The sequence below is a fragment of the Sciurus carolinensis genome, chromosome 1, assembly GCF_902686445.1.
Source record: "Sciurus carolinensis chromosome 1, mSciCar1.2, whole genome shotgun sequence".
Taxonomy (NCBI): Eukaryota; Metazoa; Chordata; class Mammalia; order Rodentia; family Sciuridae; genus Sciurus; species Sciurus carolinensis.
Window position 1 is genome coordinate 15,695,227 of NC_062213.1, and position 27,390 is coordinate 15,722,616.

A 27,390-nucleotide genomic window follows, 5' to 3' on the forward strand; every position below is an offset into this window, starting at 1 on the left:
GGTTTTTTGAGATTGGCTTATCTCACTTAGCATGATATTCTCCAATTTCATCCATTTGCCTGCAAATGCCATAATTTTATCATTCTTTATGGCTGACTAATATTCCATTGTATATATACCACAGTTTCTTTATCCATTCATCAATTGAAGGACATCTAGGTTGGTTCCACAATCTGGCTATTGTGAACTGAGCAGCTACGAACATTGATGTAGCTGTATGTCTATAATATGCTGATTTTAAGTCCTTTGGGTATAGGCCAAGGAGTGGGATAGCTGGGTCAGATGGTGGTTCCATTCCAAGATTTCTAAGGAGTCTCCACACTGCTTTCCAGAGTGGCTGCACTAGTTTGCAGCCCCACCAGCAATGTATGAGTGTACCTTTCTCCCCACATCCTCGCCAACACCTGTTGTTGCTTGTATTCTTGATAATCGCCATTCTAATTGGGGTGAGATGGAATCTTAGGGTGGTTTTGATTTGCATTTCTCTTATTACTAGAGATGTTGAACATTTTTCCATATGTTTGTTGATTGCTTGTAGATCTTCTTCTGTGAAGTGTCTATTCATTTCCTTAGCCCATTTGTCGATTGGATTATTTGCATTCTTGGTGTAGAGTTTTTTGAGTTCTTTATAGATTCTGGAGATTAGTGCTCTATCTGAAGTATGATTGGCAAAGATTTTCTCCCACTCTGTAGGCTCTTTCTTTGCATTGCTGATAGTTTCCTTTGCTGAGAGAAAGCTTTTTAGTTTGAATCTATCCCAGTTACTGATTCTTGCTTTTATTTCTTGTGCTATGGGAGTCCTGTTGAGGAAGTCTGGTCCTAAGCCGACATGTTGAAGCTCTGGACCTACTTTTTCTTCTATAAGATGCAAGGTCTCTGGTCTGATTCCGAGGTCCTTAATCCATTTCGAGTTTAGTTTCATGCATGGTGAGAGATATGGGTTTAGTTTCATTCTGTTGCATATAGATTTCCAATTCTCCCAGCACCATTTGTTGAAAAGGCTATCTTTTCTCCATTGCATATTTTTGGCCCCTTTGTCTAGTATGAGAAAATTGTATTTATTTGGGTTTGTGTCCATGTCCTCTATTCTGTACCATTGATCCACCTTTCTATTTTGGTACCAATACCATGCCGTTTTTGTTACTATTGCTTTGTAGTAGAGTTGAAGATCTGGTATTGCGATACCCCCTGCTTCACTCTTTCTGCCAAGGATTGCTTTAGTACAGACTGCATTTTGATTCATTGTATACAAATGGGGTACATAATTTCATTTTTATGGTTGTACACAATGTAGATTCATACCATCTGTGTAATTATACATGTACATAGGGTAATGATGTCTGTCTCATTCCACCATTTTTATACCCCCTCCCTCTCATTTCCTTCTACATAATCTAAAGTTCTTCCATTCTTCTCTCCCTCCCCACCCCACCACCCCCCATTATATATCATTCTCCACTTATCAGGGAAAACATTCGGCTTTTGTTTTTTTGGGATTGGCTTATTTCACTTAGCATGATATTCTCCCATTCCATCCATTTATTTGCAAATGACATAATATTACTCTTATTTATGGCTGAATAATATTCCATTGTGTATATATACCACAGGAAGTTTCTTTAAAGCAATAATCCCCATCATGTTTTAGTCAAGCGAGCAATAAATGGCTTTCAAGATTGATTAAATAGACAAACCAAGGAGAGGCATGGCTGCTATCTATCTGGATTATTCTGCCACAAAATAAGAGCACCTCTCTGACTTCCTACACCACAGCCTTTAGCATAGTTGTGTGAACAGACCTAGCAGACTCTACACTGTGACCACATGTTAGATGGCCAGTAGATGACTAGTAACAACTTATAAGTTAGGAAGCCATAGAAGAGAATTTTCTTCTTTCTGATGGTTACTTAGCAGGTACAGTATTCAAAGTTTGGACTTTGTATTTTATCTAATAAATAAAAGGATTATACAGCATTACTGCAAAATGGAAATAAATATGAGCCACATCTGGAATTTTAAGTTTTCTAACTCATGCTGAAAATAGTAAGAACAGAACTGGGGTGTAGTTCCACAGTGAAGTGTTTGCTTAGCATTTGCAAGGCCCTGGGTTCCAGCCCTAGTACCACAAAAAAAGAAAAAAGGAAGAACAAATGAGAATATAAAAAGGATTATTTCTACATGTAGTAAATATAAAAATTATTAATGAAACAATTTATACTTTTTTCACACCATCTTCAAAACTCAGTGTGTATTTTGTACATGTAGCACATCTCAGTTTGGAAGCTAAATTTTCAATAGTTTAAGTAAAATATAGTCTTACCAAAGTTATAGAATTACATTTAATGGAAAATGAATTAAAATTTTAATTAAGATCAATTAAAATTAAATTAAAATAAAAACTCATTTCCTCAGTTACACTACCCGTACTTCAAATACTACATAGCCATGAGTGGCTAGCAACCACTATATGAGACAGCATGTCTCTAGAGGCAAAGATAAGGCTTTTATACTTTCAATAGCATTCATGGGAACATGTGAGAAATCCAGTCCTCACTAAATGTTATTGAATTCTTGTTAGCTAACAAAATTGTTTTAAGATCACTAAAAAATAAAGAAAAATAGAAAGTGTGGAGTAAGAACAAAAAATTTGTTTTACATCTCATAGCTCAATTTCCTCATCTTTGAATGGTCAAAAGAAATTCTCAGGCATTTCCCAAAACAGATAAATGATTCAGAATCAAGCAAACTTGGAAAATGCTGTGCGCAAACCCATCTCACTGGAGATTCACTAGACAGATTAGTGTTCTCTTTTTCACTCATGGATCAAATGTAAAGAGCAATGCTTGTTTCATACTATGTTCTCATCTTTGATCTGCAACTAATGATCAATCTCCCTCTCTCCCTCTCTCCTCTCCTCCCCCCTCTCTCCTCTCTCTCTCTCTCTCTCTCTCTCTCTCTCTCTCTCTTTCTTTCTCTCTCCCTTCCTTAGCAATTTAATAAGTACTTTTCATCACCCAATAGAACAACCAGAGTTTTTATAGTAACTTACATATTTTGCCTAAGTTAATCTTCCTCCAAATTCCATGTTCGTTAGTTTCTTGCTTTCACTTGATTTGATTTTTTTTTTTTTTTTTGGCATTGGTACAACATGACACATAATTTATTATACACACATATATCATGGCATGGTGAGTTATCATGTTCTATGTAATTTTGAAACATGCTGGATGCTGAGTCAGATTTAAAAATCCATGAAGATTTCTCCTCATTTGATCTTTATTTGAACCACTGCCATTTCTTAAAAGATTAGTTTTTAATTTTTCTGAGTATATTTTGCCTAACTTCAAATTTTTCTCCTTTTATATCATATTCATTTTTCAAAATTATAAGTTTGATCATATAATTACTTTGCTTAATACCTTTTAGAGATTCCCTGATCACTAATGGATAAAGCCCAAAATCTTTACAAGACTATGGTAGATTTTTTTAAATGTCTAATTTCTTATCCCAGCAAGTCAGGGGTATATTGCAATGTGGCTTTACCATCGCCCCTTTCTACTTGATGAGTCTCTTCATTCTCCTGAGTCTGGGTTAGCCTTATAACTTACTTTAATCAATAGAATGTGGCAGAAACAAAAATGTAGTTTCTAAGGTTAGGTTTAAGAGATTCTTCTGGTTTTGTTTTCTTGGAACATTCTTTTGAGACAGTCATGAAAAGAAGTTGATTTCAGTTACTGAGAGATAGGAGACCATCTGGAGAAAAAAATCAAGTTCTTCCAGCCAAAAGACATCACCAATGGCCAGATAAGTAGGAGAAGTCATATCTTCCAGTCTGGACAAAATCTGCACTGGGCTGTCCCAAATGACCAAGAGAATGATCAGAAATAAGAAAAATAAGAAAAAAGATAATTTGAAACAGACCCCCAACTACTGTCAGAGTTAAACATTTGCTAACATAGGTCATTTGTTTTGTTTTTAACAGTCTCATTGAGATAGAATTCACATACCATATAATTTACTCATTTAAAGTATATACTCCAAAGATTTTTAGTCTATGTACATATTTTGGAGTTATCATCATAGTTCATTTTAGAAAATCTTCATATCAGAAACAATTGCCCTTTAGCTATTCTATCACGTCCCCTATCCTGGTCTCTATTCAAACTTTAGCCTACTTCTTGTCACTGTAGGTTTTCTTATTCTGAACAGTACACATAAATTTATGTGGTCTTTTGTGGTTGGCATCTGTTTTAGGCAGCTTTGTGTTGCGTTGACCAAAATACCTGACATAAACAACTTAGAGGAGGAAAAGTTCATCTGGGGCTCACGGTTTCAGAAGTCTCAGTCCATAGACGATCAACTCCATTGCTCTGGTCCTAAGATCACGGCCAAACAGTACAGCAGAGAAAAATGACTTACTTCAAAGCAGTGGGGAAACAGAGAGAGGGAGTGGAGAACAGGTCACAGGGCAAATGAGCCTTTCCAGAGCACAACCCCAGTGACCTCTGTCTTTAGTCACACCCCCCTTGATTATAGTTATCACACAATATACTCATATTAAGTTGACCTGATTAGATTATAGCTCTCACAATGCAATCATTTCACCTCTGAACATCCCTGCATTAACTAAGGAGTTTTTGAGGACAACTCATATCCAAACCAAAGCAGCATCTTTTATTTAGCATAATGTATTCAAGGTTCACCCATCAGCAGCATTCGTCAGTACTTCATTGCTTGTTATGGACAAACAATATTCCATTGCCTGGATATGCCACATTTTGTTTATTCATTCAATTGATAGACACTTGAGTTGATTTCACCTTTTGACTCTTATAAAAATTGCTGCTATCAACATTTGTGTTCAAATGTATATACAGATAAATGTTTTCATTTCTCTTGACTACATATCTAGAGGTGGGAGTTAAATAAAAAGATCTAAGCTTAATCATTTCAGGAAACTGCTAGATTGTTGTCTAAACTTCCTGCACCATTTGATACTTCCCCCAGATGTCTGTGGGATTCCAAATTCTCCACATTTTGTCAACACTGTTCTTTTCTGATCTTTTGATTGTAGCCATTCTTGTGGGTATGAAGTAGCATCTGATTGTGGTTTTGATTTGCATTTGCTTAATGACAAACCATGCCAAGCATCTATTCATATTCTTATTGACCATTTTATCTCCCTTCTACAAATATCTACTGAGATGATTTGCAGGTTTTATTTAGGTCATTTATCTTTTTTAAATTATTGAATTGAAAGAGTTTTTACATATTCTAAAATACAAATTCCTTACCAGATATATAATTTACAAGCATCTCTATCATCAATTGATTGGTTTTCCACTTTTCCTCCTTCCTTTTTCTTCTGGTTTTTTTTTTTTTTTTCCTGGGGTTCAAGCCCCCTCTTGATGCTAGGCAAGTGCTTTACCACTGGGCTACACCCCCAGGACTCGCTCTCTTGATACTCTGCTTTGAAGCACGATTTTAAGTTTTAATTTGATGACGCTCAATTTAGGTATTTTTTTCTTTTGTAGGTTACATTTTGGTGTCATCTTTAAAAATTGATTACAGTATCTGAGGTTGTAAAGATTTACCTTTCTTCTTGTAAAAAGTTTATGGTTTTAGCTCTTGTACCTGGGTATCTGATTCATTTTGAATTAATTTTCTGTATAATATGTAGTAAGATTTCAACTTCATGTTTTGCCTGGGGCTATCCAGTTGTCCTAGAACCTTTTATTGGGAAGATCATTCTTTCCCATTGAGTATTCTGGCCATCTTTGTCACATATAAGTTGACTACAGACACTTACACACATGAGTCTTATTGGAGTTATAAGAAAAAGTGTACAGGGAGTCATCTCAGTTTTATGGAGAAGGATATTTAATTGAAATCTTTCTTAGCTTAAAATGATGGGCATATTTCTTAACCCTCACTGTTTCCCAGAAACATAGCTCAGGTAACGGAGTTCAACGTTGTGGGTCCTCCTTTTGTGCAAGATGAATGGATGTAATAGTTGTTCAACAACTTAGAGACAATCATAAATCTCCTGAGTGAGATGAAGAAGGTTTTAATAACTAGTCATGCTAGGGCTCTTGGTGGTGGTGTTTCTGTAAAATAAATTGAGCCACTTCATGAGAGGTGACAGCAAAGGTCGCTTGTTTTAGAATCCTGAAGTGCAGTGTCTTAAGTATGCTGAAATAAAAAAGGGAAATACTAAGTTAAAAAGTCAAATTACAACAAATACCCTGAAGTCTCACCCTGAGGGTCACGAATCTAGTGAATTTCAATAGGTTGGAGCATAAAAACCTTTTGTTGTAAGCAAAACTGCTGTGGAGCTGTCAGCTAGCCTTCTGGGTTACATATTTGGATCTCTCTTAATCTCTTCCCGTGGAAAATATTCAGCCTATTTGCCTAAGAAATTTATTGAATTTAAATTTAGAATTACATGGTATTTGGTCAATAGATTTGAATAATTAGTTCTTTTTCTGGGTGAGATAGACACTAGTAAAGTGATAGGTTGATTCACTTAGGGTCATTTTTCCACCTAGATAGCAGTAAAAGCACCACCAGCATCATTTCTTATGATCTCACTGGAGAGACTGGAATTGCCCAGAGGATTTTAATAAGGGGATCAGGTGATGGGTAGAATATTCAACACACAATAACACTGAGGGAAGTGGATACTGTTTGGAATAATCTAAAAATGGCATTGAAATGAGTATGCTCTGATCTAATAGTTATAATAAGGAAGAAAGAAAATAGAAAAAAAATGGGTCATTATGTGTGAATGATAGCCAAGGGTCTGTAGAAAGTGAAAAGAAGAATGATTATTAGCAAGTAGAGAAAATAACAAAGCAGGAATTAACAGAAATCTTGGTTCAACATCTTCACAATAGCTGTCTATTGTCTGCAGTCATCTGTTTGTTACCAAGGTCTTGGGTTAGCATTTCTTTTCAAAGATCAACTGTGTCCACAGCATCTAAGAATCTAAAGTTTTTCAGGCTATAGTTCCCTGTTGGAGTAATCTTCCAATTGTATGGAATTCTGAATTGTCCCAAGCATTGACTCTCTGGAGTTTTACTACTGTATTTATTATTAAGAGTACCTGATAAGGTGTCTTCCAATGAAATCAAGAGCGCTTTTGTCTTAAATCTTTTCCAGTGAAAAAATATTCTGGTGGAAGATCATGAAGAAGCAATTTAGGAAAATGTTGTGAAGAACTTTATAGCCCTAGCTCCTTAGTGACAGAGCTGATCTACAGTACATAAGCCATTAGTAGCAGGGGTAGAAATCCTTCAAAGCATGATGAACCTTCAGTTACTAACTCACAGGGGTTAACCAATGTGTCAAGTAATTGAGCTGTATGACTGCAAGAGCCAGCAGACACACATTTGCCTAGGAAAACTCAAGGGTTTCTGAAAGTTTTGCTAATTATTTTAGTGTCAGCATGTCATTGGTCTTCTCAACTTCTTCAGAAGGTTGTGGGTGGTAAGGACAATGCTATTTTCTGAATAATGAGTGGTATTTTGTAGAGTTGTAGTTGTTTTTGAGTATTCTATCACTTCATATAAAATTTAGCATGTCCCATAATGGACAATGAACAATGGACAAAATCTACCAGGCTTTTAGTAATTATAAGGGCCATTGTTTGTTGACATGGAAATACTACAGCCCATCCCCAAAATACATATCCCATAACTAAAACAGTCAAATCCTATGGGTTGGAAGTTAGAAAAGATACATCTGGCACTACTCAATATGCCACTAGCTTTGACACTGGCCAGTTCTCAACCTTACAGTGTTTTCCAGGATTATGGTGTTAACTGGTGACACATGACCTGAGAAGAACCTCAGCTATCTTGTTAGTTTCCTCACTCATGGTGATTTATAATATTAACCAATCTGTCTGTTCCACAGTGAAAAGTTGCATGGAGAAATCCACTGGAGAAGATTTAATGTCACAGAAGGCTATCTTGAGTGTGGCAGACTATCTCAGTAAAGGATAAAACCAGGTGTGTTTCCACCTTCCTTTTCAAAATCCCACCAGGGATTATCCTCACAGTGTTTAAACAGGATCATGATCTTGGTCAAGGGAGCTTGTTCATCACAAATATCTCACAAATGAGCAATTCATTTAGGAATCTCTCATTATAGGGTCTTCAGCCTTTTTAACAGCCTTCATGCTATGTAGCAGGAGTGCACCTCAAAGTTCTGTAGCTTATTCATTTCTAGAAGGGTCCTGGCAAAGGAAAGAAATAACCTTCATCCTGAGAGCACACTAAAATCATGTACTACTCCCTAAATATATCTGTTGTCTACATCTGTGTTTACTCTCTGGTGTTCAGCTATTTGACAAACTCTGGTAAATGTAACAAGTTCTGTCCTCTGGGCTGATTTTACTTCAATTAGAGGATTATATCCTAAAGACCCATCTTCTTAAACTATTCATAGCAGATCCTGCTTAATAACCTTCAGTGTCAGTTTTGAGGTATGGTTCATCAGCACAATATCAGGGCAGGCTTCTCAGTGAGGTCACTAATGCATGTGAATAAACTTATATAAAGTTCCCTGAGAAGTAAGACAATCAAAGTGTCGTCCTTATTTCAGGAAAGTCACAGGATTCAGTGTGTAGTAGTAGTGCTGTAAGAGGGAGCGGGTGTGAGGGGTTCATTGGCTGGCTGAGTACTGAATCACTAGAAATGCCCACGCTGCAGGAGGAACCATGAGGAACGGCACAGAGCCTAGAACCAGATCAGCAGAAGCATCCCCAGGTGTCGCCACCACACCTACTGCCCTGAGTCAAGGGAATTAACCTGTACAACCTGGTCAAGGTATAAGATATAGTAAGCAAGAGGATTTTATTTTCTTTTTATGGTTCCCACAAAAGCACGGAGTTTTTGATAGTTCCCCAAAAACTGACTTAAAACCCTAAGGATATATCCAGATCACTCACAGAATGCAGTAAACACCCTTTATAGTTTCCTAAGGAAAGAACATGACAGAGAACTTTCTTTGGGTTATGGAAGGCTTGTTCCTCTTTATGCTCTCAAATCAGAGGGTCTCTATAGAGGATTAAAGTCCATACATTAAGTTTTCTGCAATCACAGAAAACTTGGCACTGTTGTCTGCAACACCCAGTTAAACCCAGAAGTCCTCTCGGTTGCCATCTTGAAAGGAGCCTAAGGTAAGTTTTACAGTCTTTAACTTATCACTAGAGAACATTTCTCCTCCTCAAATAGGTCATGCCTCAAGTAAAGGACACTATTCTGGAAATTTTATATTTTGCCTTTTGAAACATGATGTCTTTTCTTAGCCAGGACTTAAAGCAAGTAAATGGAATTTTTTACAGGCTTCCTCCTCCTTCAATGAACAAAAAATAGGAGGTCATCTACATATGGTATCAAAACTGAATCACAAGAGGCATTTATAAAGCTAGAAAATCATGATAGAGAGCCTGGGAAAAATAGAGGGGCTTCAGTGAATGCCTGAAGCATGACAGCTCAAATATATTGTTGTTCTCCCCAGGCAAAGACAAAAATGTTTCTCCTGGTCTAAAGGCACACTCAGAAAAGGCAGGACAGAGATCACTTATTCACAGTGAAGCAAGTGACTGTAGGCAGAATTGATGACAGGGCAACATGTGAGTTAGGAAATAAAATCCTCTGGTCTGCAAGGCTGGCTTTAATGACAGGCTTGCAGTACCTATGCTTGTATCCTACCTGAGATTCTTCTCATGACAGATCACACTTTCAGACAGCACAACTCTAGTTAGTAACACAAATGGAAGCAAGAGGGAAGAAAAGAATGACTCGGCTCTATCAAGTATGTCACACCTATAGGAACTGATAACAGAACCAGGGGACCAAATTCAAAATGAACACCCATGAGCAGAGTTCAGACCTGGTGCTTCCTGATCACATCATGGTGAAGGAAGCAGCAAGGCAGGAGGCATTCCATAGTTTCTTGCTGGCTGGGATCTGTGATGAGAGGCAGTGCCAACCATATCTTGGTGGAACCTCCAAGAACTCTGTGGAAATAAATGAAGGTCACTCAAATGCTCTTTATTCAGATTTTGCTAAACAAAGAAACCACCCACCATCATTTGTATTTGTCAGAGGCTCGAACACAGAGTGGTAGAAAAGTTCTATAGTAGAAAGTAGGGAGACTGTGATATGCCTAGGCGAAGGCTGTTGGTATAGAGAAGTTAGAGGCAGACTAACTAGAGGTGGGACATACAAGTTGATTGGTTGGTATAGATATGTCCTCTATGGTTAGTCCAAAGTTAGAAGTGGGAATGAAAAATGTAGAATCTGATAATCAATGATTATGTCCTGAGTGATTCTGGAACCAATGCTGAAGAGGTCGAGGTTGGGCTTCTTAGACCATTGTTGCAGAGGTTGTGGTCAGAGTTGTATTTTTATATATGAACTGGCCATTATCTGTTTGTGTCTAAGCCTATTTTCTGTTGTTATAACAAAATATCTGATGCTAGGAAATATATAAAGAAAAGAGGTTTGTTTAGCACACAGAGTTAGCAGTTCAAGGTCTACTCAGCTCTGATGAGAGACTTCCACATATGCCACATCATGGCCAATAGCATCATGGTGGAGCATGTGTGAGAAGGAGAGATCACATGGTAAGAAAGGAAGCAAGTGAGGGACCCAGGACAGCTGCACTTGCTTTATAACCGTCCATTTGTTTTAGTCAGCTTTTTAGTTGCTGCAAACAAAAGACTGACAAGAACAATTTTAGAGGAGGAAAGTATATTTGTCGCTCACTGTTTCAGAGGTCTTAGCCCTTAGAAGGCAGAATCCATTCCTCTAGGTCCAAGGTGTGGCAGAACATCATGACAAAAGCATGTGGCAGAGGACAGCAGCTGGGGACAAGGTACCAGGAAACAAAGAGAGAGAGAGTGAGTCTCCACTCACTACATACATTATACCACAGGCACAGCCCCCATGACCCACCTCCTTCAGCCACACCCTACCAGCCTACAGATACCACCCAGTTAATCCCTCTCAGGATATTAATTCACTGATTTGGTTAAGCCTTTCATAACCCAATCATTTCACTCTGAACTTTCTTGCATTGTATCCCACATGAGCTTCTAAAGGATAACTCACATCTACACCATAACATCATTCTTTCAAGGTCCAATCCACTCCTAGAAGCCTGCATTAACTCCTTCTGAAGGTGGCACCTGCATGGCCTGCCCACTTTCCCCTAGGCCCCACCTCTTAAAGGGTCTACCACCTTAACATGGCCCTACTGGGAAACAAGCCTCCAGCATAAGAAATACTGGGAGACAAACCGGAACAATACCCAAACCTTAGCAGTTTATAGGTTTGTTCCCTCACCACTCAGCAGGTTTTTTGAAGTTTAGATGTTGATTGATATATTGGTAGTGTTTTCCACAATGTTGGTTACTTCTCCAATAAAAAAAAATGCATGATGTGATAAATTCACTGGACTTTCTTAGAAGTTCAGACAGTAGATTTTACAGGGTGATAGAGAACCATCACTGGTCAGCTATGATGTTAAATTCTTCAGACTTAGAACTAGACATGACTTGAGCCTATAGTGATTCTACGAATCCTAGGAAAAAGAACAACTATGAGACAACCTAGACTCCCAGGAAGGACCCATGCTTAAGGTTAGGAATCAGTAGCCCCAAGAATGAGAAAAAAAAATTAAAGGTAGTTTGTTAGTTTGTAGGCAGATTTGGAAGAACAGAAAATCTGGAAGAGTTGACAGTCTGTTCAAGATGAGAAGATTCTGTCAAATTTGGAGAGAGGTACCAAACTTCATTTTGCATAATGAGATACAAAGTTTGGCAACCAGAGAAGACAGAGTTTGTATATCCACCAGTTGCATGCAGTTCTCAAAAATGTTAAAAAGAGCTTCAACACAGATGAACACAACTAGAATCCAATAACCCAGAACGATGTGCTAGAGTTCCCCATTAAAACACAGAATTTCCTTCTACAGTCTCTCCCCACTTTTGATCAAAGACAATCTTAAAGAAAGATTATTCTTGATCACCAAAGAGAGCTGGTCTCATGAGATCTGCCCTGGCTATTCGCATAGATGCAGAAAGAGTGGCAGTTTACATGTAGATCTTCTTCCATTTGCTCTGCTGGAAGTTTTCAGGAAGAATCTCAAAGTGCACTTTGCAAGGCCTCTGGGGTTAAGAAGCCAAGCCAAGAACTCACCATCACATTCACCTGCAGAATCTATTGATTGGCAGGAGCTTCCTTCTTCTTGAGGTCCCAGTTTAGCCTAAGATTCCTGGAAGTCACCTCCTGACTCCCCAGTAAGTCTGGGCACCCTGTGCAGCCAGGTTTCAGATGAGTTTTTCCAAGAGGAGCTTTGTAAGTACTGGTTCCATAAATCAGCCTTATTTCTAAAGTCATCTGGTCATATCTGATTAAATAAGCACCCTCCTCGCACAGGCATCCCAGACAAAACTTTGATTGTCTTACCATTGTTTATATTGTTGTACTGTTAACAAAGAGGACAGATTTCTATTGAATCTATGCAAATCAATGTATGGCCACAACAGAAGAAATTCAGTAGGAATTTTGAATTTTGGAAGGGCAAGTCATAGAGAAAAAGATAAATGTTTCATTTCTGGTTACAAGAAATGAGCACAGTCTATGGACTTATTACTGAACTGTTCATCCCATGACAGACCAATTAGGTTGAGAGACAAGGTGTTGAGGCACTGCAAGCAAATCTATTCCAAAAGTCAGCTCTGAGAGAAGATAGGGGGGCTCTGGTCACAGGCCCTTGGTTTCTGGAAGATGATTTAGGGTGGCTTATTTGGGAGGCTGATGGGCACCTTCTCACAGCAGCTAATCCTAATTGCCTAGTTATGAGAGATTTTTCAGTTCTGCAAATCTCAAGAACAAAGATAATGATTTCCTTGGACTATTCTTTTCACCAATTAGTTTCATATTGCAGAATGGACAGGGTGTATGGTAGGGGTGGCTGCCATCTTGTCTATTGCCAAACTCTCTGCAATGAGCAACTATAAACTCCCAGGAATGAACAAGAATATCCTTAGTTCTGGGTTTCAATTCCCCATGTCTGATGTCCATCCCACAGTCTTATGGGATTGGGGTTGATGTCTCAGATCTGACTACTTCCTGCTGAGCGGGGGCGTCATAGGGGGAAATGGAATGGAACCATCTGATCTGATGGGACTTGAATTCCAGTAACTGTTTAGTTTATACTTCTGTTTTAAAAAGGTTGGGGCCTGTGAGGGGGCAAATGAATACTCTTCAAACAAATTTTCCCTAAAGGACAAGCCAGGAATTTTAGCCAGAGAGCTAAACTGACACCACCTGACACTACAAGTGTTTCTACTTCCTTCTGTATTCTTACTCAAAGTCTCTAGCTTAGTGTACAAGTTAAATACTTGCAAGTTGAGGCACCACAGTTATTAAATATAGTATGAAATGCTGATTTCTCCCAAGTTTTCATTCCTTGAGTTGTTTCCCATTTTAGCAGAGGTTCATGTTCATCCCAAAGTTGCAACCTTCGATGCTCTCTGTTAATCATGTGGTACTAGCTAGAAGACCCCTTCATCCAATTTCCAAATCCAACCAAATTGTAAGAACCAAAATTTAAACTGAAATATCATAGCTTATAAACATTGTTAAAAACAGGTCCTTGGATGTTTATCAAACATATCAAGTAAGTTTTCTTGCTGTTTTTTTTTCTTTCTGGCATAAATAATAGTCCCATTTTAACAATGCCATTTGGTATGGGGGAGATGCAGAAGAGTGGGGACCCAAAGTTCAAAGTTACTCATCCTTTCTATGGGGAAGTTCTCTGGCCATTCTGTGGAGCTCCATTCATAAGGATCAGTCTGCCTCTCACTCATGGATGGCCAGATCTTTGCTCTCTCCGGGTTTTGAGCAGCACTCCATCCCAGAGGTGAATACATAGAGAGCTTTGCCTGATGGAAATTTGGACCTAGAAAAAGGAAACTTCTGCACACTATTAATTATCTGAATAGATTTTCAAGATTTAAAGTGCAGAGACAAAGTACATAATACAGATGGCTGAAAATGTCTCCTGAACAAAAATTTTTAATGGGCTTAATTTTAGCCCACTTCAGAGCAATTTGTGGTTGAGATTTGTTCTTCCCATGTCTTATTTGCCCATACAGCAGAACTTCAGGCCCCTACATGACAGGGATATGGTTCTGGTTGTGTCTCCAGCATCCCCAGAAAGACCATTTGTAGTTAATTAGTTAGTTGTCCACTGTCTGTTGCATCCGGGGTTCCTAAGGGAAAATGTGACTTCAAGTCCAAAGGAACCCCTTCAATAGTTGCCTGCTCCAGTATTGACTGTTGATTCCTTACAGAATTTTAAACCAAAATGTTCTGTTTAAAGCACTTTTTTGGAACTCTTCTTTCCTTACTCAGAAATGATACTCATGCAGCAATGCAATGATACGATTAAAAACACATAACCATAAACATGTCCTAAATACAGGATGCTTATCTTCTGGTGTCAGATGATCATGCATAAAAACACTTCCTTCATAAACTTCCAGTTGTATTGCCATTTTGATAGGACAGACACCCGTTAATCCATTTTGATTCTGAAAACTTCTCCCCTTGTCTCTCAACATTTTCTCTTAAGACATTGCTGCTCAACAATCCTGTGGTTTGGTTTTGATTGTCACTCATTGCCAGCATGGAACTGTCCCAGTTGTTGGCCCAACTTGGTCTCAAGTTGTAAGGGAAATGGTAGACTGCTAGGAGTCAGTGGAGAAACCTTTTTCATCACATCTGAGCAACAAAGAGGTTTAAGAGGAAAGGTTCTTAAGCAAAGCTTATCTGGAATACAAATGAACTAAAAATTCAAAGTAGCCAGTGCCTACTCAGTGAAAACAAACAGATGGAAGGCAAATTTCAAACAGCAGGGTTTTTACCCCTCCAAATGGCATCAAATATAAGCAGCAGAAATCCCAGAAGTTTCACTGACCATTTTGCTTAAGGTCCATATGCAATGTACCTTGTATAAAAGGCAGCATTTACTGGTTAGTTCACATGAATTAAACATGCACATCTTTAACTTTGCAAACTTCTGCAAAATATTTAGACAAGGCTGAGACACACAGCATACCTAGCCCTCAGATACATACACATCGCTAATCACAGATATATAAGGTGTCAAATATATAATAATAGCCTCCTTGTAAGGTTTGAGATTTGATTTAAAGTCACATGTTCACTCAACATGAAAAAGACTTTCATGTAACACAGAAATACTATAACCTTGAGCATTGTTTTCAAACACTTTTGATAATAGTAGATGTAGATGCTTTATCTTCAGAAAAGTTAAATATACCACACACCCATTAGTCACTTAATAGGCATTATGGTTATCAGATCAATGGTCACACGGTGCTTGTGTTCAAGTGACCCTTATTTTGTTCAATAAAAACCCCAAAGCTCAAGGGTAGTGATGCTGGAAATTCGTATATGGGTTAAAAAAAAAAAGCTATAAAGTGTTTCCTTAAACTTGAACTTGAAAGTTCTCCACTTGAAAAGGAAGAAAATAAGTTGTATGCCAAGGTTGCTAAGACATACAGTAAAAACAAACCCGGATGCAGAAGAAAGTGGAAATGAAGAAATTCACAATGGTTTTGCTGCCACCCTCACACTGCCAAATTTAGGGCACAGTGCATGGAAAGGCATTCAACCTTAGGGTTCAGTACTATGTGCATTTTCAGGTGTCCACTGGGGTTCTGGAAGCGTAGCTCCCATGGATGGGGTGGGGGAACTGCTGGATTTAATTCTTGTTCCATTTGATCTTGAAATAGTTGTCTATGAATACATTGCTTCTCAGCTAGATGTCTGGAACTTCTTGCCCATGGCGATGATCATCCTAGTCTCATTACGTTTAAGCAATGCCATCAGGACTCTGCACCCCAGAGGGTGTGGTGTAGTCCTTTCATTCCAGGCTCTAAGGCATCCTTTTGGTTGAAGATGGAACACTCTGACCTGCAGTTGACTTCCAGGATTTCATGGAAGCATCAGAGTAAAACAAAAACAAAACCACCACCCCCCAAATCTGTCTGTAGTTGGCAAAAACTAAAAATGCCTTTTCTCAAAAGTGAACGATCTGAGTACTTTGTTACAAGAATAATGCAGTTGACAAGCCCATACGATTGTTTCTATGATATACACAACAAAATAAAGTGGACCCCAAAGTTTTACACAAATTATCTATAATCACTATATTCTCAAAGAAGAGTGGATGCTTATGTAATTAATGAAAATGGGAGTATTTCATCATCATAATGAAAACATTTCCAGATATATCTTATAAAAAAAAATCCTGAGACACTAGATGCAATATGTGACTAGCCCATCATTAGGATTCACAAAAAGCATGTCAAAATCATCAAGTAAAGAGGTTCCATAAATCTGGAGTAACTTCTAAGCATCGGCAGATCAACAAAACTGTTGATAAGTTATATGATTTCCCAAGAGTTAGCTATCAGCCTAAAATACACTGGATTTAAATTAAAGAAGTAAAATTGCAACCATATTAATATTTAAAAGTATAACTGAAATTATGACTGACAACATCACTCTGCTGTCTGGAGTTAGGAAAAGAGACAACAGGACTCTGACACATAGGTACATATTATGGACAGTGAAAACAGTCACAATTTTCTGGGTCCTTCCCGTGCAAAATACAATTTAAAAAATATTTACATGAATGAACGTTAGCTGATGTAAATTTAACCTAGGGAATTTTCAGATTTGACCGTGCTTCCCATGTATTTTGTCATTCATAACATTTCAAATAATCCAAATGATTTCTAATGCTTCTCTTAATAAAGTAAAAGGAGAAACCCGTGTGACTTTCTAGGAGCCCCCTCAAAGCTAGTTTTAGGTGCTGACGAAGCTGATCAGACACTGAACTTGACATCACCTTTGGCAGTTTGCCAAGGACCACTAGGCCCCCCCCCGGGCCTGTGTGAGTTTCTCGCCCTTTACCCTGCTTACCCCATCCCAGGTGAAGATGCCCCATGCGCCGAGCCCACGAACCCTCATTTCCTGCCTCCACTTTGCTGTTGTCGCAACATTGGAGCATGTTTGTCAGGTTCCCAGATCTGCCTCTCACCACCCGGCCCAGCACCCTTTTCCTTCCAGAGCCACCCACCCCAGGTGTCTCTGCATTTAAAAGCTTTGCTCACCCGCCTCTCCTGGAGACATTTCTGGCTCAGGTTTTGAGCATCCTTCTGAACAGTTTTTGAACATCTTTCCCTCCTCCAATCACAATATTCCCTTAATAGAGTTTCTCCACATCAACGTCCAGATTGCATTTTTTCTTTGACAGTAACGATGCCATGGTGCAGAAGGAATGCCGACTGTCCCTCAGCTCCTGCGCTCTTTGCTGGAGTGTTAATGCTACCTCATAGGAATCTTGGTGCCTGTTCCTGGCTGGGGAAATCAGGATCTGCCGTGGTAAGTCATGACTCCCAGTCGAGTGTCCCAGATACCGTCAGTTGTAGCATAGTAAGGACTTGACCCTAGTTTTCTCTCTTTTTTGTTTGTCTTTTTCTTTTTCTTTTTTTTTTTTTTTTTTTCAGTTTGGTTAAAGTATTGATTTTTCTCTCAGGAAATCCTAGCTTGGGTTCTAGTCCTGAGGCCTCTGGCACTGAAAGCTGTTCCTTTCATTATCATGAACTGTCAATCAGTTGTTAACCCCGCCCCATTCCCCTCAGTTATGGGCTGCATGCTTTCTCACTATGGTGCTAATTCAACCCAGTTTATTAAAAAATGGCCAAATTTTACAGCTTAAACTTCTAACCTCCTTGGAAGAACTTAGAATCTTCCCAAATTGTCTCTTTCCCACAAAAACTTTTCAAAGGCCACTGCTCCCCTCAAAGACTGCCTTTCTTCCTTCCCCAGGGCCTCTAAGACCTGTCTCTTTGCAAACCTCCCCATTATCTCCACTTTCCACCTCCCCTTCAGCTCCCTGAGGCTTGGATCCTTCCTTTTCAGGACCTCCACCATCTCTACCCCTCAGTCCACCCCTACCAGATCTTTTCCTTCCTGCCTGGCATCCAAGTGCCCTATGCTCGCTTGAGCTTTAAGTCGCTCTGCCTTGGGACACCAAGAGCAGCAGCCTGAGGCCCAGAAGGCTGACTGGAAAGGGTCCCCTACCCAAAACTGGTGAAGTGCTTCAGCCCTCATATTGAGCTGGCAACTTCAACTTGCCCCATCTGCTAAAAATACAATCCTTAGGAAAATGCAAAGGTGAGGAAAGTCAGCTCTTTTCTATAAACTAGTGAGCTCTGTATTTCTGTGATTATGTCAGAACCAGGGCTACAGTTTTAAAATTAAATATGAAAGCTGGGTGCGGTAGTGCACACCTGCGGTCCCAACACTCAGGAGGATGAGGTAGGGGGTCGCTTCAGTCCAGGAATTCAAGACCAACCTGGGTGACAGAAAGAACCCATCAGAAAAAAAGAAAGAAAGAAAGAAAGAAAGAAAGAAAGAAAGAAAGAAAGAAAGAAAGAAAGAAAGAAAGAAAGAAAGAAAGAAGGAAGGAAGGAAGGAAGGAAGGAAGGAAGGAAGGAAGGAAGGAAGGAAGGAAGGAAAACAAAAGAAAACTAAACAACGCAAAACAGCAACGAAAAGATGTAATCTCTCTGTCTGCCTATGCATTATGTGTGTATGTGTGCAGACACACACACATTATAACTGTGTAATATTTTCCATCCTCCAGGTGAATATTACCACATTTAATTATAAAATCCCTTAAAGAAGTTCCTTTTGGGTTGTTTTAGAGATAAATAACAAGTACAAATTAAGTGTTCCTGAATTTCACAGAAATTAAGAAAATTAAATTTCTGATATGACTGATGTGGAAAAGTATTCTTATAAAAACTTACCAAAGTGTTTTCAAAATTCAACGCATGATGTATATCAATTTTTGTCCAATGAGAATGATTAGATATTATTGACTTCATGCATATAGTATGTCTTCTGAGCTGTCAGCATTCCAAGAATTCATTTTTATTCCATTTGAGCATTTTCTTCCTAAACTTACACACATACAGAAAATCTTCCTATTTGATAATCTAGATATGTTCTTGCTACATTCCTTCTATATGCTTGATATATTCATGGCATATTATGTCTTATGCATCTTAAATGGTTTCCTCTGTAAAAATTATTCCCATCCATTTTCATAATTTAGATGCAATACCCACTCTTCTTTGAAAATAGAATTAATCTTTATGTATATGCATATTTTGTCTAAAACTTTTTGAATTGACTTTAAGTGCCACATAAGCATCCCAAATTTTCCTGTCAATGGCATTATTTTTGTAGTTAACTTTCATCAGACCTTCTACTTCTGAAAATTAACCAAATTATGTCAGCCACAGTCATTTTAAGTCTTTTGTCCTCTGCAGATGGTTTGGTGGATGATTGTGGCCTTGATTTGGAATAGTGTTATTGTTTTCATGTTCTATTTTCTGGACATAAGGAATCCCTTTCTCTTTTCTCTTAAGTTATCTATCACTCAAACTAACTCCAGAGACTGTGCCCATTTCTTATAAACAGAAGTGAAACTTCTCTCTCTTCCTCCCTGACTCTTTCAAAATTACGTGATTCTTACCAAAAATTATTATTTTCATGGCACAACAGTGATTTACATAGACTGAATATTTGCATAAGATTTGCATAGATAGTCTGTCCTCCTTATTAAAGGACATTAGAAAGAATCATAAGACAAAGCTTTGCCTGGGATGACTGTAGGAGGAGGGTGCTTATTTAATCAGATAAGACCAGACAGCTTTAAAAATAAGGCTAATTTATGGAGCCAGTACTTACAAAGCTCCTCTTGGAGCAACTGACCTGACACCTGGCTGTACAGAGTGCTCAGACTCACCAGGGAGTCAGGTGGTGACTTAGGAATCTTAGGCTAAACTGGGACCTCAAGAAGAGGGAAGCTCCTGCCAATCAATAGATTTTGCAGGTGGATGTGATGGTGAGTCCTTGATTTGGCTTCTTACCCTCAAGAGGCCTCACAAAGTGCACTTTGAGATTCTTCCTGAAAACTTCCAGCAGAGCAAATGGAAGAAGATCTACATGTAAATTGCCACTCTTGCTGCACCTATGTGAATAGCCAGGGCAGATCTCATGAGACCAGCTCTCTTTGGTGATCAAGAATAATCTTTCTTTAAGATTGTCTTTGATCAAAAGTGAAGAGAGACTGTAGAAGGAAATTCTGTGTTTTAATGGGGAACTCTAGCACATCATTCTGGGTTATTGGATTCTAGTTGTGTTCATCTGTGTTGAAGTTCTTTTGAATTTTTTTGTAAACCACATGCAACTGGTGGATATGCAAACTCTGTCTTGTCTGGTAGAAATTTAACTGGTTTCATCTTCCATGGGACATAAAGCAATAGCACTATCCAGTTTGGAGATACATACACACACACACACACAAACACACACACACACACACACACACACACACACACCCCTCAGAGGTTTTACCTTGCACAAATTGCCAATTCTTACCTCTTTCAAATCTTGCAATTACTTTGAGTGTCTGGCTATAACCCTCTAAACTAACCTTCTAACTTTTCTCTCTTCCTGTTTACTTAGAACTAAAACCTGACTTCCCTGATCTTTACTGAGGCTTTAGGTTGCCTTTTGACAGACCCTCAGTTTCTGAAAAATCAATGCAAGCTGAAACTTGTTATAAACCTGTAAAAACCCATCATGGCAGCTGACTATGCATGGACTTTGGGCCCCGTTTTCCTCTGGACCAGCCAGTTTCTGGATCACAGCTGCTGAAAAGCTTAGGTCATGCACATCCCAGTCCAGGTTCTGTATAATACCACCAAAAGCATCAGAAAACTCAAGGAACAGTTCTGCAAGACCAGAAGTGCCTATCCACCAACCTTGGACTCTTCAAAATGCATATGCTTGGGTTCAACTTCTGCTTTTTTTTATTATAATGCATCCTTTTACACTAACATCTCCTTTTTATTTTAGGCATTCTACTTTTAAGATGGCCGATCTAAAGGACATTTAATTGACCTTTGCCAACACACCCAAGAAAGGATTCAACTGGTTATCTAGAGACAACACTGAGAAAACTGACCCTGAGGACTATTCTACTCAGTCATCTCTTAGTTAAGGTTCTCTCGTCACCATGTTGTTCAAGGATGGTCTTTCTAGTTTGCCTTGGATAAGAGGGGTACTGACAAGGGTGATCAAACTTTGACCTTGACACAACTTTAGGCTGGTTTGTCTAAACTACTAGGTCCTCAACTCTACATGAACCTTCTGCACTTTATTTGTTCTTTCTTGGACCCAGAATTCCCCTCCATGTGCATAACTACAAGCCAATCTACTGGCTAGGTTTCTCTGGTAGTACAAGTTGAATGCAGTCCATCAAGCTTCAGATGATCCCCTGCTGCAATATACATACACACACTAGCTCTTTTCTTTTCTTTATTTTTTTCTGATGCTGAGGATTGAGCTGAGTCCAGAGCCTCATGCGTAACAGATAAACGCTCTACCGCTGAGCTACACCCTAGCCACACATCAGCCTTTTAGACTGTACGGACACATCCCAGGATCTCTGCCTGTAAAAGTTTTGCTTGTCCGCCTCCTTGCCTGCAGTATTTCTGGCCTAGACTTGGAGTATATTCCTATTGCAGTAGTCTGTCTCTCTCAATAACATTGTTCCTTGCTCAACTCCAGATTCACTTTTTAACTTTTTCTTTACAAGGCAAAAGATATCATTTAGGACTTGATTTGGAAAAGGTTAAATTATTTTAAAAAGGTTGTAAGAAAATTTGATTGCTTAAATAGGATAACAGATTGCTAAGAAACAAAACTCGGTACCGATTTAATCCAAATGACATTAAAGTATTTCTAAAATAGACATGAGTAGCATGATTTCAAAATTAATATCTAGTTCTTTTAGGTGAAGACTTGCTTTCTTTATAATCGAGGACATAATAAAGCCAACACAAAAGACAGGACATCATTCTGAGAGACACAGAATGTTCAACTTCTATTCTGATTCCTTAGAAGAGAAAGAAAAATCCTTTACTAGATATGACTAAGAGAAGACAACTAATCCAAGAAAAAAAATTGTCATTTTAATAGAAAACCAAATTCTAGTATTGCATCCATATAATATTTGATATTAAATCTTTTATTTTAAATCTTATTATAAATAACCCCATTAAAACTTAGCCAACTTTAACTACAAAAACTGGAATCCCTTTCCCTGAAACATGACAACTGTATCCAGTCAAGTGTTTCTGTTCACTTTCCACTAGGTCATTCTGGAGCAGTTGCTCATTGTGCACTGGAACAAAATCACTCTTGTTTTCTTTAACAAAATAGAACTTGCATATTCTCAAAACAAAGTGCTCCTCTCTGCCACTATTTCTATTACGTAGAAAAGTAGAGGAGGTATTAAAAAGAAAAGTTGTTTGATGAATGTTTGCTAAGACAGTAAGGTAGTTCTTAAGCAACCTAAACTGCTTCAATGATATTTTTGCCAAAAGAGGACCAAAGACCTTAACAGGAAAGAGTGGAGGAAGGTCAGGAGCTCAGTTTAGAATGGGTAAAGCTTGAGATGCTTCTAAGACCCTCCATGACCTCATCCTCCATGGAGATGGTGAATAGGATGCAGGATATAGGAACCTAGAGTTCAGGGGCCGTTCCTGGCTAAAGATGGAAATTTGGATATTGATAACCTAGAGAAAGACTTTAAGCCACGCACATAGGGGAGGTACACTATGGTATGAATGAGACAGACAGGATGACCAAAGTCTAAGTTTCAGGGATTCTCAGAATAAGGGGACAGGGCTAGAATTACATGACAATATGACTCTATCAGGCAGTGAGTGCTACGAGAAGATGCAGGCAGTTTTGAGTGTATCAAACCTCACTTACAGTCTCAGGTGGGTGTGGAGACAGAGAGGGCTTCCTTGAAGAGGAGACCCCTAGACAGATACCCAAAGGCAAGGGAAAACAGGGAAAAAGTAATAAACTAATAAAAAATAAAATAAAATGCCAACAATATAGACATCATGGATGAGGAACTTAATAAAATATCAATATAAAGAGTGGTCATATATCAAGAGTAAAAGGATTCTTGATAAGCTGGCATATCAGGATTCTTTACTAAAATAGGGTTGGATAGGTCAAAGTCAAAGTCCAGTTAAAAGAAAAGCTCAGAAGAGCTTCAGTGAAGTTTGGTCAAGGAAAGATATTTTTTGAGCAGATAACATGAACCATCTTTCATATGCCACTGTTTTGTAAAGACCAGCAGGACTCGTGAATACACATCTCATTTATAGTCATAAATATCCTTTCTCACTGTGGCAGAAATAAATATGTTCATTAATAGATCCAAGTATATATAGCTACTTTCTATCATAGGAAAATAAGAGGAAAAAAGTATCTAAATAGAAACTTATACTTAGTGCTTCAGAATTTTACCTTACTTAGAAATGATCTGGGTATCTAATGAATGTCTATTAATTAATTCAATTTAGCACAAGACCAAGGTTTTAAAGCTATCCCCAAATCTTGGAAACTACATTTAAATTGACATATTAGACTACTAAACATGATCAATTACCTTCAAAATAAGGTTTTACAAATAATAATTCAATTTGAAAAAATACAAATTTACATTTCATATTCATATAGTAACTCTAATGGTAGCTTAGTAAGCCAGTAAATCTGTATAAGTTGCGTGAGGACATGTCCAAAGAAATAAAAATGAGTCCTTGTATCATACTTAATACTGGTAACTCAGAAGACATGGCTTTTGATATTAGATCATCAATATGAAATTAGTCTCATTTGCCAAAATTTACCTAAATTACATGAAAATGAATTCTTAAAACATTTGAGTTATTATTTATAAAAATATAGTTTAGAGTATTGACATTGGAAATTCTATTTTCTTAATTCATGGGACTTTTAGGACTATTCTTTATTTGTGGTTCTGGTACTAGGAATTGAACCCAGGGCACTCTGTCACTGAGCTAAAATCCAGTTCTTTCATTTTTTAATTTTGAGACAGGTTCTCTCTAAGTTGCTGAGACTGACCTTGCGATCCTCCCAAATCACTGAAGAATATTCCATTTACATAAGATATTATTTAGGTCTAAGTCAGTCAGCACAGAGCTCCCTTACACATTTTTATGATCTCTTTTAGTAAATCTACCTGAAGGTAGGGGAATCTTCCCACCAACACAACATGTACACGTGGATATACAGAACTTAGAGCTGCAGTCCTGAAATTTCAGCCGGATGTCAGGTATAAACATAAATACAACACTCACTTGCTCATGTACAAAAGGCTCTTGTCTTCACAGTGGGTACAAATTCTTCAGTTTAAAATACAGAAAAATAGAAAAGCAAACAGTAAGGAGTAATAAACTCAATTTTCTGTCATTTTTCCTCCAACACATACAAAATATTGATAAACTATTTAATTCATTTCCAAAGCTTACCAGACGCCCATGAAACAATCAAACAAACAAGCAAAATCCATCACCAGGAATCGACTACATACTCAAAAAGAATGAAAAGCAAATCCTTACCATGCTACCAACCGACTAGGGCCTGGAATGCGGCTTGAGAATGGGGTTCTCCTCTAGGTGCCTGGGCCATGGTGCGGACATGGACACCGAGAGCTCTGTGTGCCTTTGTTATCTGGAGGAGGAGATGGAAGGCAGTGGAACTCAGGTCCCATTCCTGAGTCCTGGCACCAAACTGTCAAAATAAAAGCAGACAAGTTAGGAGAGAGGCGTTATTCAGGCAGTTGCAACGGGAAGATCACCCCAGAAAGATCACCCCTGAGCTGAAGATCTTCGCCTGGGGCAGCTTGCGACTGCAGGAGGCTTTTTATAATTTCTAGGAGGGAAGTTCTAAGAGGGAAGGATGTGGTTGGAGGTCACATGTTTATTGTCTGCTTTGATTTGGTTTCTGTGGAAACAAAACCTTGTGGTCAATGAGTTTCAGAGAAGTCTACTCTCAGCTAGTCAACTATGCGACAAACAGCAAAGGTCTTTTCCTCTATGGGCAGAATAAGGCAAAAGGGGGAAGCTGGCCTTTGGCTTTGTCACACAGAAACAAAGGTCTTACAGAAGAATTTTAAGAAGTGGTAACAACAAAAGGTAGGTTGGGGGATGGGAATGAGTACTCTGCTCCTCCTTGAAGCCCACCCAAGCCATCTGTCCTTCAGCCCGCAGGCCCCTCTGATGGAATGCAGGAACCCATCAGGCTGCCCGCCCACCCGGCCCTCCTTACTTACCTTCCGGTCTTCCCTTTCAGTATCTCCGTCCACATCTCTACTAGCACTAATACCAACCCACTTAGCACGTCACCTTTTCCCTACAAAAACTGCGCCTTCTTAAATTTTCTCTTTACCAATCGTCTTTTTTTTTTTTTTCTCATAATTCCATTTCTCTGGAGCAGCCAGAGGAACTAAAATAAAATTTGATTTTGTTACCAACCTGTTTAAAATTTTTCTCTCCCTCCTTATTGCCCGTCAAAGAAAGTCTATACTACATTCTTCTACGTTCAACCTTTTGCCCTCTGGCTCACCGCCTTTGGTATGGGGGATTGAACTCAGAGGCATTTAAATACTGAGCCACATCCCCAGCCCTTTTTTATATTTTATTTAGAGACACGGTCTTGTTGAGTAACTTAGGGCCTCAATAAATTGCTGAGGTTGGCTTTGAACTTGTGATCCTCCTGCCTCAGCCTCCAAATTCTCTGGGACAGAGGCGTGCGCCATCCCACCCGGTTTACCGCTTTTCTTTAGCCACCCTTAGCAGACTGCATCCAGCTCTGTTGAACCACCAGCAGCTCCCAGGTCCCGTGGTCTTCTCCAGGCCATTGCTTGTGTTTTCCTTTTGCCTCCCACATCCTCCCTCCATCCAAGTCTAATGTAAGCACTTGTGACATTTAGACAACACCTACCGCGTTAGACCATTTTCTGTTGCTAATAACACATAGCAGTGACTGGGTAACTTTATAAGGAAAAGAGGTTTATTTTAGCTGGCAGTCCTGGAAGTCAAAGGTCTAATTGCTGCATCTGGTGAATAACTTTTTGCCAACAGGGTCCAAGGCAGTTCAGAGGATGGTGTGGCAAGACTGGGAGTGTGTGTGTGTGTGTGTGTGTGTGTGTGTGTGTTCTGGCCTCTCTCACCAGTATTCATTCATGGAGGCTACACCAAAATGACCTTATTCAATTCTGATCACATCCCAAAGCTCCCACCTCTAAAAACCAAGAGGGAATCAAGTTGCACCTCTGGATGCCTCACAATGGGATGATTTCAATTTGACTTTGGGGGACACACTCAAGCCTGTATTCACCCCAGCTTCCAGACTTCCTGCCTTCCTGAGGCCATGCTGGCTAAAGTTCCTGTGTTCCTCGTTCCTCTGTCTGACACAGGACATCTCACAGTCCTGTCATGGAAACAAAGCAAACTTACATGAATCGATCAGAAAAGGAGGAAGATTCTATGAGGCAGAGAATGAAATAGTGATTGAATTTTTTAAAAAATTGCCCTCTCTCATGGAGCCTATGAACTTTGGAGTCTGCCAGCCAGCCCCCTGTGGGGCTAGGAATGCCTCTATTCTAGGACTGCTTTTCTCCACTCCACTCGGAACCGAGGCAGAATTCCTCCAGAGCACAGCTCCTGAGGCAGCTTCTGAGCCATTGACGTGCTGAAATCAGTTCCATTCCTTTCCAGTGAACTGAACATCCTCTTGTTTAAGGGACAGTGAGATGCATGCCCCAAAGCCAGATCCACACACAGCTTCCATGGCTCCCACGCAGGGCACTCTGCACACCAAGGCTCAGGCAGCAACTCGCAGAATAGCTTCCCTTCACCTCCAGGACGTCCATGCTTTCCTTAGTACGAGTTTTGTGGTTCTTTTCCCCAACGTTTGCTTGTAACACCACTCACGATTATGCAGACTACAGTCCCATTGCTTTTTTTTTTTAAAAGAAAAGATTTATCCTCGTTAATAACATTCACAAACTTGTTACAGAGTGTAGCATTTTTTTCCCAAAGGAGCATGCCAGAAACCTGCAGAGCAGGTAGATTGCCTCTTAAAGACACCATATCCCAGGAGAGAGCACTCCTGGGAATCTGAAAGATTCTTGGAGGAAACCACAGAGCTGAATTTGTGTTGTCCAAGAAAAAAAGACCCTGACACAGGGATTATTGCAGGTAGATTCGATATAAACCCTCAAGAAACATCAGTAGGAGAAGCGAGGTAGGTAAGAAGAAGAAGAAGGAGAAGGAGAAGGAGAAGGAGAAGAAGAAGAAGAAGAAGAAGA

General features: G+C 39.1%; 1 long non-coding RNA gene across 1 annotated transcript; it reads right to left on the reverse strand.

Annotated features, from left to right (window-relative positions):
• Positions 1–5,369: 5,369 nt before the first annotated feature.
• On the reverse strand, positions 5,370–24,897 carry LOC124961137 (uncharacterized). Its single transcript, XR_007104242.1, has 4 exons — positions 24,638–24,897; positions 10,779–10,876; positions 9,901–10,027; positions 5,370–6,192 (listed from the first exon to the last, which is right to left on the reverse strand). It is a non-coding gene; the product is annotated as an uncharacterized LOC124961137 (long non-coding RNA).
• Between the last annotated feature and the right edge of the window lie 2,493 nt (positions 24,898–27,390).